Source organism: Triturus cristatus, chromosome 2_2 (genome assembly GCF_964204655.1).
Source record: "Triturus cristatus chromosome 2_2, aTriCri1.1, whole genome shotgun sequence".
NCBI classification, from domain to species: Eukaryota; Metazoa; Chordata; class Amphibia; order Caudata; family Salamandridae; genus Triturus; species Triturus cristatus.
In genome coordinates, this window is record NC_140582.1 from 202075004 (window position 1) to 202090113 (window position 15110).

Sequence of the window (15110 nt, forward strand, 5' to 3'; positions counted from 1 at the left end):
AAGGAGGAGATAGCACCTGGGATTGAATAGGGCTGTGCCTGCCTGCCACTCTGCTGGCTCCACCTCCTGCTGGGCGGCTGACGACTCTGCCCCTCGCTCTGAAAAGAATGTAGAGGCCAGGAAAACAAAGTGCTCCAGCAACACCCAGAACTGGATCAGACCGGGCTCAGGACCCACTTGCACAAAGACTTCAAAGACTTTTAGGGGTATAAGTATACGACCCCTGACAACAGATTTTTAGATTCGACCATCGAGAGGAACCTCTGCTGAAAGACGGACCGCTGAAGAACTAAAGGAAGATTGCCGTGCTGTGTGCTCTAAAGGCTGACCTGTTCTGCTGTACAACTGAAGCTGAGGAGGAGAAGGGGTCTTGCTGTGTGCTGACCCTATCCACTTGACCAAACAAGACTTTGCTGTGTGCTGTGTCTTCAACTGAATCTCCAAGGGCCTGAGAAGAGCTGGCCTCCTGTTCCGCAAACCAGGGATAGAAAGGTTGCCAAGAACCCAAGACTCTGCTGTGTCCCACCTGCGCTGCTGTGTGCCGCAGGGACCGTGGACTGTTCTACCAAGCTTCTCAACATCTGCCTGTGAGGTGGGCTGGCTGCTCTCTGCCTTGCTGGAGAGTACCGCACCGATCCGGGCCTGACACCGGTTGCCGCATCAAGAAGATCGACGTGCTCATCGGCACGTGCCTTGCCGCGACCCGGAGGCCTGACGCAGATCGAGAGTCGTATTTCCCTGCTCTACAAAGCCGCGCTGTGAGTGGCTGACTCCGGTGACGTCGACATCGTCACTGGGGGCTCGTCGAGGGAGTTGTGGGATCCTTGCACCGAACAGCCCAAGGAGCGCTTGTACAATGAGTGCAGCGACACCGCCGGAGCAACGTAGCTGCCTAAACATCAAGAGCCTACAAACTGATTCGTTCTCAGTGAGTATCGAATCATACAAGAGACTAGAGACTATCGTCTTACGATCCCGACCAACCAAGAAAGCGAATATTGTGTAAACCCGTGATGCTTGATTTCAACTGCGGAAACTAAATAAAGATATATTATTTTTGATATAACTCACCTGTGTGGTCTAAGTTTGTGGTGTGCGGAGGGGGGATCATTGTGGTGTCTACGTGCAAATACCTTACACACTGCCTTGGGGATAAGCCTGTCTGCTCGAGCCAAGCTACCTAGAGGGTGAGCAGGGGTTATCTACCGTGTGTGTCCTTGTACCCTGACTAGAAGCAAGGGTCCCTATTTGGTCTAAGGTGAATACCTCTGCCAACTAGAGACCCCCAGATCTAACATTGGTGGTCAGCGGTGCGGATTAGAACCAGTATTTGCACTTGACCTGCAGTGATTCTTCGTACATCACTAATCTAGTAAGCAGTTGCATCGCACAAAGTTTTTTGCGAAGACTATTCTTGGAGGATCGACGAAGCATCATGTCTCTGAATGGAGTAGGTGAGGAGTCGGAATTGCAATTCGAAGTGGAAAAGTTGCTCACGTACAAGAAGGATCAACTAAAGCAATTCTGCAAGCAGCTTGGATGCCCAGAGAAGGGCGGCGCCAACAAGACGGAGCTACAGAAAGCTCTAAGGGCCTGGTGGGAGGCCAAGAATGGCGCAACCGAGGAAACTACTGAAGGGGATGGCACACCGGTGCACGGATTTGGATCCGATGATCTGCCAGTGAATAGGCCAGCGTCTAGGGCTGGCAGCGCCCATTCCAGTAGGAGCCTCTCTCCAGAGGAGCTGGAGGAAAACCAGAGGGTTAGGGCCCATGAGATTGAACTTTTTAAACTCAAAGCTCAAGCGGAAGAAAGGAAACTGCGCCTTGACAGTGAGAAAGAGGCGGAGGAGAGGAGGAATGCTCTCGCTTTGGAAGAGAAGAAACTCCAGTTGGCTCATGAGTTGAGCATGAGGGAGCTGGACATTAAAGCCAAACAAGTGGCGTCCAGTCCGAATGGTGGCAGCGCACAACCAGTACATGCGGGTAAAGTATACATACCGAAAGATTTGGTGCAGAATTATCAGAGGGGTGAGGATATCTATGCATGGTTTAGATCCTATGAGCTTGCCTTGAAGATGAATGAAGTGCCTGAGAAGAGTTGGGGAGCAGGTTTGTGGAAGCATTTTGAGGCCTCTGGGAGGGATGTCTTAGCACCCTTAGAAGCAGCAGGGACCTTAACCTACCCCACTATGAAGGAGGCCTTATGCCTCAGGTATGGGCTTACACCAGAACAGTACCGCCAGAAGTTTAGGAACTTCAAGAAACTTGATTCAAGTACTTGGGTGGAGTGTGTGAGTATGTACACGCGTGCACTGGAAGGTTGGATAAAGGGCAGCAAAGTTACTGATTATGTGGGGTTGTGTCACTTGATTAGTTGGGAGCACTTGAGTAGTCTATGTGTTCCAGAGCTGCGCCAGCATCTTTTAGACAGCAAGTTAACTGATCCCAGTGAGCTTGCTAAAGAGGCAGACCGCTGGACTAGTACCAGGGTCAACAAAGGGGTGGTAAGTATGCCAGCCAAGGGTGGACAGGGTCCCCAGCAGAAAGGTGGGGAGGACAAGGGTAACAGCAAGGAGTTCTCTAAAGGGCCCCAAAACAGTTCCCAGGAGAAGGAGTCCCAAGCCCCCAAGCCTAAGAGGTCTTGGCCCCCTAAGGCCAACAGACCACCGCCTACTTGCTATGCTTGTAGGGAAGTGGGGCACATCGCCCCTAAATGTCCCAAGAAACCCCCAGCACCAGCTGCTGCTCCAGTCCCAGGGTTAGCTAGTGTAGCTTTGGGAGGGGATTTGATTTCCAGTGGGGAAGAGGGATTAGCTATGATGACCCTTGTCTCTTTAGGAGACCAAGAGATGGTCCAGGATACCTTGATACCCGCTAACACTAAGAAATACGGGCAAAAGGTGACCATCAATGGGAGGGAGATAGAGGCTCTGAGAGACACCGGGGCTAGTGTGACATCTGTTAGGTGTCAGTGGGTGTCTGAAGAGCAAGTCATTCCCAATGTGCTCCGCCCCGTAGTGGCAACTGACACTTCAGTTCGCCTCTGCAAGATGGCGCGTGTTCCCTTTACATGGGGGGAGTCTCTGGTACCTTGGAAGTCTGTGTCAGTGATGCCTTGCCGGTAGATTGTCTGTTGGGTAACGACCTGGAGAGTTCTCCATGGAAGGACGTAGAGCACAGAACTCACTTGGAGATGTTAGGACTGCCAGCGTGGATCTGTGTATCCACACGTGCCATGACAGCCAGTAAGGGTGGATTAGTAGAACTGGAGCCCGGAACAATGGCCCAGGAACCTGCCAGGAGAGGAAGGGGCAGAGGGCGCGGGAAACCGGCCCCCACTGTTCCCACGGTCCAGGAGGAAGCAGAACCTGAGGGGGATGCCCTGGAACCTACAGGGGAGCAGGTGGCCGAACTGGGGGAGTTGCCTGAGCTGACCCATTGGCAGCAAGAGGGTGGCCCCTCCAGGGAGGAATTCTGCCAGGCTCAGAAGGAGTGCTCTTCTCTCATCGGTGTGCGGCAGCAGGCTGCAGACCAGGCAGCAGGCCTAGGGTCCAAGGAACATTTGATTTACTGGGAGGATGACTTACTGTATAGTGAGCCTAAGTTCGCTGAGCCCGGTGCAGCCCGTGTGCTGGTGGTACCCGAGTGCTTCAGGAACTTCTTACTGGGTCTGGCTCACGACGTGCCTCTCGCAGGACATCTGGGGCAAGACAAGACCTATCACAGGCTTGTCACCCACTTCTACTGTCCCCAGATGAAGAAGCACGTCTTTACCTTTTGTAAGTCTTGCCAAACATGTCAAGCCAGTGGTAAGAGCGGAGGGAAGTGCGTGGCGCCCCTCCAGCCGTTTCCTGTAGTGAGCACCCCTTTCGAGCGGGTGGGCATTGATATCGTAGGGCCCCTGGATCCCAAGACCGCCTTAGGCAACAGGTTTATCCTGGTCTTGGTGGATCACGCCACTCGGTACCCGGAAGCAGTCCCTCTCAGGACAATCACAGCACCCGTGGTGGGCCGTGCATTGATGGGGATCTTTTCCCGTGTGGGGTTCCCCCGAGAGGTGGTCTCCGACCGGGGTACCAACTTCATCTCTAGGTATATGAAGTCTCTGTGGGAGGAGTGTGGAGTAACTTATAAGTTCACCACTCCTTACCACCCTCAAGGAAATGGGTTGGTTGAAAGGTTCAACCGCACCCTGAAAGGTATGATTATGGGCCTAGCGGAGCCCATGAGACGGAAGTGGGACGTCTTGTTACCATGCCTGTTGTTCGCCTACAGGGAGGTGCCTTAGAAGTCCTTAGGGTTCAGCCCCTTTGAACTGCTGTATGGCCACCCTGTTAGAGGACCTCTCACACTGGTGAAGGAGGGGTGGGAGAAATCCCGTGGGAAAACCCCCCTGGATGTGTTCAGCTATGTGCTGGCCATCCGCAACCAAACGCAGCGCTTCAAGAAGCTCGCTCAGGAGAACCTAGAAGCCAGCCAGGAGGAGATGAAAAGATGGTACGACCAGAATACCACTCTGGTAGAATTTCATTCTGGGCAGAAAGTGTGGGTAATGGCGCCGGTGGAGCCTTGTGCGCTCCGTGACAAGTGGACCGGGCCGTAGGAGGTGGTAGAGCGCAAGAGTGAGGTGACCTACCTGATCAACATGAAGACTCCTAGGCAGCCCCTTAGAGTCTTGCATGTGAACCGCCTCAAACCCCACTTCGAGAGGTCTGAAGTGACGATGCTCATGGCTACAGACGACGGTGGGGAGGAGGATAGTGATCCTCTCCCTGACCTCCTGGCAACCAAGGAGCAAGACGGGTCAGTGGATGGTGTGGTCCTCTCGCCCACCCTGACCCCAGAGCAGCAGAGAGACTGTCGCCAGGTGTTGGGTCAGTTTGCCTCCCTGTTCTCCCTGACCCCAGGTGTCACCAATTGGTGCGTCCATGATGTGGACACTGGAGATAGCCTGCCTGTGAAACAGAAGTTTTACAGAGTAGCTGACAAGGTCAGGGCCAGCATCAAGGAAGAAGTTTCCAAGATGTTGGCGTTAGGGGTAATTGAGCCCTCTAGCAGTCCCTGGGCTAGCCCAGTGGTCCTCGTTCCCAAGAAATCTGCTACACCCGGTGGCCCGTCAGAACTTCGGTTTTGCGTGGACTACCGCGGGCTCAATGCGGTCACCAAGACTGACGCGCACCCCATCCCCAGAGCTGATGAGCTCGTGGATCGGTTGGGAGCTGCCAGGTACCTCAGCACCTTCGATTTGACTTCGGGGTACTGGCAGATTGCCTTAACTGAAGGGGCAAAGGAGAGGTCGGCATTTTCCACGCCAGAGGGGCACTTCCAGTTTCGCGTCATGCCCTTTGGATTGAAAAATGCCCCTGCCACCTTCCAGAGACTGGTCAACCGGGTACTGACCGGGCTGGAGCAATTCAGCGCCGCGTACCTGGATGACATTGCTGTGTTCAGCTCCACTTGGGAGGAACACTTGCAACACCTCTGTGAAGTGTTGAGGGCGCTGCAGAAGGCAGGCCTCACTATCAAGGCCAGTAAGTGCCAGATAGGGCAGGGATCGGTGGTGTATTTGGGACACCAGGTGGGGAGCGGCCAGGTGGCGCCCCTCCAGGCGAAGATCGATACCATTCTGGCTTGGGAACCCCCCAAGACGCAGACAGAGGTGAGAGCCTTTCTAGGACTCACCGGGTATTACAGACGGTTCATCAAGGGATACGGCACCATTGTTGCCCCCTTGACGGAGCTAACCTCTAGAAATCAGCCCAGGAAAGTGAATTGGACAGAGGCCTGTCAAACTGCTTTTGATGCCCTGAAAACGGCAATGTGCACAGCACCGGTGCTTAAGGCGCCTGACTTTGAGTGAGTTCGTAGTGCAAACAGACGCTTCAGAGCAGGGTGTGGGAGCAGTACTCTCACAGATGGACGACAAGGGCGGGGACCAACCCGTAGCTTTCATTAGTAGAAGGCTACTTCCCAGGGAACAGAGGTGGAGTGCTATTGAAAGGGAAGCATTTGCTGTGGTCTGGGCCCTGAAGAAGCTGAGGCCCTACCTGTTTGGGACTCACTTCCGTGTTCAGACCGACCACAGGCCCCTCAGATGGTTAATGCAGATGAGGGGCGAAAATCCAAAACTGTTGAGGTGGTCCATCTCCCTACAGGGAATGGACTTTACGGTGGAACACCGTCCCGGTACAGAGCACGCCAATGCTGATGGTCTGTCCAGGTTTTTCCGCCTTAGCGATGAGAACTCCCAAGAGGATGGGTAGTTCTCCCCACTTTCAGCTGGAGGGGACACGTGTTAGACCTGACATCCTTTGCGTGGGTTTTTCCCCTATCTTTTGCCTCTGCTACCTGGATTTTTGATGCTGTGATGGATTGCGTTTTGCTGATTTAGATGCTTTGGACACTCTGCCACTGCTAATCAGTGCCAGAGTGTAAGTGCTCCCTGTGTAAAATATCGTATTGATTGGATATACCTGATTGGCATATCTGTATCACCATGAAGTCCCTAGTAAAGTGCACTGTGTGTGCCAGGGCTGGTGATGACAGATGCTACTAGTGGGTCTGCAGCGCTGATTGCGCCACCCACCTGTGTAGCTCTAAAAACAGTGTCTCAGGCCTGCCGCCGCAGGCCTGCCTGCAGTCCACGGACTGCCATGTCCTCCTGGCCAGTGTCCACACTGGCCGGGCCTAACCCTTCCCTTTTCGTACACGTCAGTCATCCCTATGGAAGGCCCAAGGTACCCCCCTGGGCAGGGTGCAGTGTATGTAGAAGGTAGAGCATGTACTAGTGCAGGTAACATGTTCTGGTAGTGAACACCGGCCATTTTGTGTGTTCACTGCTGCAAGGTTATCTTGTTCCATAGGCTAACATGGGGGAGGCGGGTGCCAATGGCTATCCGCCTATCTTCCCATAGGAACAAGATAAGACATGAGTGTTTGATATCCCTGAGCTCAGCATTTAATAACACATCTTTTAGGAGAGGTTGTTTTTAAATCCTGAGTTGGAGAATAGTACTTTTTAGAGAGTAGCTGTTCTCTTGTCTGACCCTTCTGTGTGCCTGGGCGTGCTGGTGGATTGACTGTCTGGTTTGAGAGTGACAGGGGCTGGGGATCCCCCGGGGGGTTGGCTGAGTCAGCCCTCTGCTGAATGGTGACCTTTACAAGGAGAGTGGAGGGAGGAGATAGCACCTGGGATTGAATAGGGCTGTGCCTGCCTGCCACTCTGCTGGCTCCACCTCCTGCTGGGCGGCTGACGACTCTGCCCCTCGCTCTGAAAAGAATGTAGAGGCCAGGAAAACAAAGTGCTCCAGCAACACCCAGAACTGGATCAGACCGGGCTCAGGACCCACTTGCACAAAGACTTCAAAGACTTTTAGGGGTATAAGTATACGACCCCTGACAACAGATTTTTAGATTCGACCATCGAGAGGAACCTCTGCTGAAAGACGGACCGCTGAAGAACTAAAGGAAGATTGCCGTGCTGTGTGCTCTAAAGGCTGACCTGTTCTGCTGTACAACTGAAGCTGAGGAGGAGAAGGGGTCTTGCTGTGTGCTGACCCTATCCACTTGACCAAACAAGACTTTGCTGTGTGCTGTGTCTTCAACTGAATCTCCAAGGGCCTGAGAAGAGCTGGCCTCCTGTTCCGCAACCCAGGGATAGAAAGGTTGCCAAGAACCCAAGATTCTGCTGTGTCCCACCTGCGCTGCTGTGTGCCGCAGGGACCGTGGACTGTTCTACCAAGCTTCTCAACATCTGCCTGTGAGGTGGGCTGGCTGCTCTCTGCCTTGCTGGAGAGTACCGCACCGATCCGGGCCTGACACCGGTTGCCGCATCAAGAAGATCGACGTGCTCATCGGCACGTGCCTTGCCGCGACCCGGAGGCCTGACGCAGATCGAGAGTCGTATTTCCCTGCTCTACGAAGCCGCGCTGTGTGTGGCTGACTCCGGTGACGTCGACATCGTCACTGGGGGCTCGTCGAGGGAGTTGTGGGATCCTTGCACCGAACAGCCCGAGGAGCGCTTGTACAACGAGTGCAGCGACACCGCCGGAGCAACGTAGCTGCCTAAACATCAAGAGCCTACAAACTGATTCGTTCTCAGTGAGTATCGAATCACACAAGAGACTAGAGACTATCGTCTTACGATCCCGACCAACCAAGAAAGTGAATATTGTGTAAACCCGTGATGCTTGATTTCAACTGCGGAAACTAGATAAAGATATATTATTTTTGATATAACTCACCTGTGTGGTCTAAGTTTGTGGTGTGCGGAGGGGGGATCATTGTGGTGTCTACGTGCAAATACCTTACACACTGCCTTGGGGATAAGCCTGTCTGCTCGAGCCAAGCTACCTAGAGGGTGAGCAGGGGTTATCTACTGTGTGTGTCCTTGTACCCTGACTAGAAGCAAGGGTCCCTATTTGGTCTAAGGTGAATACCTCTGCCAACTAGAGACCCCCAGATCTAACACCAGATATATGCTGAACTGTAAACTTTATATTAAAAGCACGCAACACAGAATGACACAGCACACAGCATGAATCTCTGCAACAAGTCAAGCAGACGTTTTGCTTTGCCTTCTTACCAGTTACCAGATCCACTTACAGTTTGCTGTGGATATGAAAGGCACCGATTTGCTGCCAAATACTTACTCAAAACTGTCAACACTGTGATCAAAGAAAGAATTCAAAAATGAAAATACTGCGATTCTCATTAATCCACGCACCTTTTCCGGCCTAAAAACCCAAAGCCAATACCTTCTAGCGCTTCATCATTTTTTCATTTTTTTTTTTAAATGTATTTATTAATTTTACTAACCATACAACACGTTCGCCCAGAGACGTTCTAAGCCTGCGATGAGGAAAAGAAATGGCAGCCATAGCAACACCCAACCGTTAACATAAAGATCTCCCGGCATTTAGTACCCTGCGAGCAAAATTGAGGTGACCTAGTAACCGCTGTATTCCAAAAAGAGTAAGTTTGGTGACATCCTGGCAGGTATCAGCAAGTGCGCAATTCCCTGCACTTTAGTAACTGGTCACCTTACCTCAATTTTCACTGCAATAAACTACATACCGAAAAAATATGAGGCATGTAGAAGATACTTTGACTTCTCTTTAGCCTGAGGCCCGCCTAACTCTTGCATTAAAGATTAAAAGAAATGGGGTGCCTTGACCCACTTTTGTGATCTTTGTGATCGAACAAAAAGAAAATTATCCATATAAAAGGAACACTTATGAATGAGATGACCGGAATGAGAAAATCCCTTGCAGAAAAAGAGCTTAAATCTCCGAAAAGCTGACTAGGGACTGCACAACCCGTGTGCAAACATTTTATTGACAAAGAAATGTCCTTGAAAGTGTATGTCAAGGAATTCAAAGTTTTGTGGATGAACTGGAAGTAACGTAAAAGCAGATCTAATGTTACATTTTGGCTAACTCCGCTCTTGAGCCGGCCTTCTTACCAGACCAAAACCTACCTCCACTAAAACAAACTGCACCACCGTGTCAACCTTGGTGATAAAATAGTTGACAGACAAAAACTTGTAGTCAGGAAAATGTTATATCAAGTGAAAATCTCCTTAAGTCTGTCTAGGAACCATTTCCAAAGGAGAATTGATAAGGTTGTGAAGAGGCCAAGAAAAGAAAAGGGGGGGGGAGGGGCAGCCAACCAACCTACGCTCTGCAATTTCACAGTGGATTATGAGTTATGACCTGTGGGAACTGTTCGGCAGATTTAAAATTTAGAGCAAACCTGCTGTGTCTAGGCCCTTAATAATTTGAGCTGAAAACCTTCTTTTAAAAAACGCCCCCACTCTAAATTCGAAGCTTTTTCTTTTTTTGTAGTTTAGATTAAGAATTGAAGCTATTAACAAAGCATGAAGAAATAAAGTGTTGATGGACTGAACAGTAAAAAATGCCCATGTTAATGTTAACTACAATTCAAAGGCGTCACTGACTATACTACAGCATAAAGACAATACCACTGCATTATATAGAAATATAAGCCTACTGCCTGACCTACGATATAAAGCTAACACCACTGACTCACCAAAGCCATTGCTGCTGGTTGATCTACAGTAAGTAAACATTACAAACTTAATTGCTTTTTGACGTAAGGCTGTAATGGGGCACCCATCCCTCTACCTGGACTAGTAGGAAAACCGGATCTTTGTTCACTAAAAACCTTGCAAAAAAGGGGGTGTTGACCACATTTGAAACATTCATGGCTATATTCACATGGATCCTTCTGACATAAAACCGGTTAGAATTACAGCAGACTCCTGTAGCGAAATCATAAGATTTTGCCGAAGTGCCCGCCCCTCTTTGGGTGGGGAGCAATATCAAGCCCACTAGCAGTATGCATCGTTGGGAAAGGTCTCCGAGAGATGCATCTATTGCACCCATTATTTGTAATCCACGTCACCCCCAAGGCTTCTCTGTAACTAGGGCTAGACGGGCTAAAAAATCTTGTCATAATGTAGCCGGGCAAAAAATAACCAAATCTTGACTGAGCCTTTCTAATCGTATCCAAGTATTTAAAATTGAGATTGAACACTCTGGAAATCTTACACTGTGAAACACTTGCAAAAAACAGAAAATTTGTGGTCCAAAAATCCATATTAATGGGAACCCTGGGTCTTTAAGGAAACTCCCCAGCCTCCTCTCTAGAGCCTTCTTTGGATTGAATCTCCCTGTACAATAAAATGAAACGCCACCACAAACTCTCCCTCCCAAATCTTGTCTTTTGGTATGCTTGTCAAGACATAACCCCAAGAGTATCGACATCCACGTATATGGAAAACTTTTAATACCTATGACTCTTGTCCTTACTATCCTTCTCCTTAGTAAATTCACAAAATTAGATTCTGTAACAGTGGAAGTACCTCATTTTGGCAACAAAACCTAGCCTCCGCGGGCTTACCAGCAACTCCAGGTGCTTTATGTTTCCTAGAAACTTTTTGAGTAATGAATATCAATCAGCGGCTCACCTGCTTTACTGGGCTTTCTTGATGTTGAAAGCTTTTCTTGCTGGCGCACCAAATGCCTTGGAAAAACGCTCCAACTCCTCCAAATCCCTTCAGATTCTTGTATCTGCAAAATATTACTCGGAAAAAATCTTGTTAGTGAATCCACCCCCCCCCCCAACCCTCCCCTATTTTGAGAGAGAAAAAAGACTATTAAACCAAATCTTCATCACTAGCACTCCCACCCTCTCCCAACTCAGATAATTCATCATCACCAATAGCATGATATCCCTTGACGAGCCCCACTACAGGCTGGTTGAAATCCATCGCCCACACCACCATCAAATTGTCAGCAGATTCCCGCTTTTTTAACTGCATTTTTGTGAGTGGACGAAGGCATCAGAAAAACCCGCTCCGATATTTTCCTTTTGCTGACGAGTAGGTAAACAGGACGCTTGATACCTATTCAAAAGAGTATTTCTGCACCTGATGCCCTTTTGCAGACTTGTCTTATGGTTGGCCTGCAAGACACTAGAACTCGCAGACATGTGGAAGGAAAACAAACAGGACGCTTGATACCTGAAAACGAAACAGGACGCTTGATACCTGAAGAGAACAGGACGCTTGATACCTGTTCAAGGAGTATTTCTGCACCTGATGCCCTTTTGCAGGCTCGTATTATGGTTGGCCTGCAAGACGCTATAACTCGCAGAACTCGGATGAAATAGCAATTTTCTGTACCCTCACTGCTAACCCACATCCACTTCCCTGCTCTTTATGCTCACCATTAACCCTGACTGATAGAATTCACTGAAGGGGGGGGGGGGGGGGGGAATAATAGGAAATATCATATTTAGTAGTTTAACTTAATAAAGCAGTGACCTGAACAACATCAAATAAGCCATAAGTTAAATCCCCACAGGTAGCGCCATTTCCCCTTTTTTTTTTTTTTTTTTAAACATATCCTGTCAAACCTGACACAGCCACGACTAGGAAATAAACCATTCTACCCTGCGTAACAAAGCAGCACAAAATACCCCCACAGCAGCGAGGACTCAGCCTTAATTTTAAATAAACGAACAACAAGAAACGCTACAAAAACCAACAACACGGCACCAAAAACAAAGGCGCTCAGGAATAACACATATTCCTTATTGTCAAGAGGACCACTGCATGATAGACGTAAAACCCCTCCCTACACCCCATATGTAAATTACAAAATATTTCATTACATGTCTTAGAACCAATTGTCGTAATTATTATTATTTCAATCTTTATTTCGACCATTTGGTCATAAAAGGTGCACATACAAAAAAATCACATGAATTCTGTCAGATTTGTTAAAACATCAATACATGATTTTAAGATCAACACAGACAATAAAAACAGTTATTAAGAATTGAAGTGATTCTAAAATCTACCCAGCCTTTTTTAAAAGACGAATACGCGTATACCAAACATTCGTAAAGAATTTGGAAAGTGCAAAAACGGTTGGGCCAGAAACATCGGATTTTAAAATCCTGTACATAGATGTATATTCCCTGCCACCCAAATTCTTAATCAAGGGAAGCAGCCAATGCTTTCTGGCTGCCTTGTAGGCTGGGCAGAAAAAGATCACATGCAAATCATTTTCCTCTTTATCAACGCAAAGAGGACAGTATTTGGTGGTAGGGACTGCTTGAAAAGGACCGAAAAGGCAATGTACTGTATCTCCACTGGAGAAATAACTTTCTAGTGAGTATGGGATATATGGGATCGAAAGCCTTCTCAAGTCTGTAGAGATCCTTAGTTTGCAGGAATATGGAAGAGAGGGACCCCTCTGTCTGGGTAGCTAAGGCCCTTGCCCTTTTGTGTTCGTGATACAGATTCGCCAGGGATCTCTTAGAGATTCCTGGTGCTACATTCGCTGGTTCGGTCCACAATTCAGGGAGCCCCAGATCGGTGCAAATTGACTGGATGTTTTTGACCCAGGGAATACTGAGCGCCTTGGGGTGCTTTAATAGTTCGGCCAATTCCGCCCTATAGTCGGCGAGATCATCGCCGCTCCATAGCCTGCGCCAGAAGGCAATGGGTCTTAGACTTATCTCGTCGGCAAGTGGCCGTAGCCCTAGATCAAGCCTCAGAGGAAGAAGTGGAGTGCTAGGGGGAAGTGCGGTTATTTGTCTTATAAACCTATTTTCCGTGGAAGACAGGTTCCGACATGGAATGTGGCCCCACAATTCAGCCCCGTACAAGATCGCCCCCCTGGCCTGGGCTTTATATATCTGAATTAAGGCCCCCAGTGGGCGGTAGGTCGAACCAATCATCATCCGGGATATACCCCCGGTAATTTGCACTAATTTAAGGTTAGCCCTGCTCTGATGGGTCCCCCAGGTCATATTTTCGTTGAGCGTCACGCCGAGATATTCAAACGTGGCTACTCTTTCCAGCCGCACTGCTCCCAGTTGGGGATTCGGGCGCTGTTTGGGGCTCGGATTCAATACCATATATTTGGTTTTTGTGGCGTTGATTTCCAACCCTCTATCCTGGCAGAAGGCCACAAAGGCATCGAGTATCCTTTGGATGCCCATGGGTGTTTTAGATATTAACAATGTGTCGTCCGCGAACATTATTGCGGGCACACTGTTGCCATTTAATTTGGGGGCATCTGTGTAGTCGGTGGCGTTAAGATGGGCGATTACCCCGTTGACAAAGAGGCAAAACAGGGTCGGCGCCAGCACACAGCCCTGTCTTACCCCTCTGCCAACGGGGAATCTGTCAGTCAGTTCCCCCGACCTCCCACACCTCACCTGGGCATAATTGTTATGATGCAACCTCTGCAAGGTCAATAAAATATCTGGTGGTACGCCCATCCCTGCCAAGATAATCCAAAGTTTTCCCCTGGGCACGAGGTCGAAGGCGGCCCGTAGGTCCACGAAAATCGTGTACAAACTACCGCCCTCGAACCTCACTGTCCTCCAATAGACCAGATTCAATCTAAAAACCGGGTCCACAGTCGATACCCCTTTCCTAAATCCTGCCTGATAGGGACTGAGGGCGCCCACCTCCTCTATCCAGTCCTGGAGCCTATTCAGGAGAACCCTGCCGAACAGCTTCTGCGCTACGTCTATCAGACTAATCGGTCTGTAGTTGGCTGGGAGGAGGGGGGATCCCTTTTTGAAAATCGGGACCACCTCAGCCCCCAGCCAAGTGCTAGGGATTTCCATCCCACCGAGGATACCGTTAAAAAGAGCAGCGAGGTAAGGCGCCCAGACGGTGGGCTCCTGCTTGAACAGGTCTCCCGGTAGCCCATCCAGTCCAGGCGCCTTCCCCGAAGCCAGGCCTGAAATAGCAGCAGTGACCTCACTCAGTGTTATTGGATCCGCCTGAGGGCCCAGCCTCTCCGGTTCGATTGGCGCAGGGAGTTCTCCAGACTCAGCGCTATATAGGGACTGGAAGTGGGCCTGCCACACTCCAGGAGCTATGTTAGGCTCCACTGCCGAGTGTAGACTCCCTGATCCCCCATTCACAATTCTCCAGAACAGGCGTTGATCTTGAATTGCTAGGGCCTTTGTAAGTTCTTCCCATAGATTTTCCTCCCATTCTATTTTGGCCTGGGCAAGAAGCTTCTTATAAGCTTGCCTGCGTTGCTTAAGGCGTTCCCCTCCTGTGCCCTCCTTAATTGCTCCAAGGAGTTCTGTTTTGGCCCGTCTACAGGCTACATTATACCATTGTGTTTTACCTTGGCACCTCTCCCTATGCTTTCGTATGTTACGAGTAAAGTGGGGTGCCGCAACTTTTATAAGTTCCTCATGGGCAACAAACAGTTTACTCCTTATATCTATTTTATTTGGCACACTGTCAAGATCCCCAACAGTTTCCAGGATGGGAATAATCTCTGCATAAAGCAGTGGGAGTTTATCCTTGCTTGTGACCATATGCTCCCACCTAATTCTTCTCCTACTGTTATCTATGAGGAGCGTGGGGCGTTTCCCTTCCTCATGGGTCACTAGGGCCTGAGGTGCTGGATGAGCAAGGTCTAACTCGAGGGCATTGTGGTCACTGTCCAACCTGTCTATTACCCTGAAGTCCTGTATTGTTGACCATCTCGCCAATTGGACCAGGACATAGTCCAAATGAGACTCTCTTCCCCGCCGATTGTA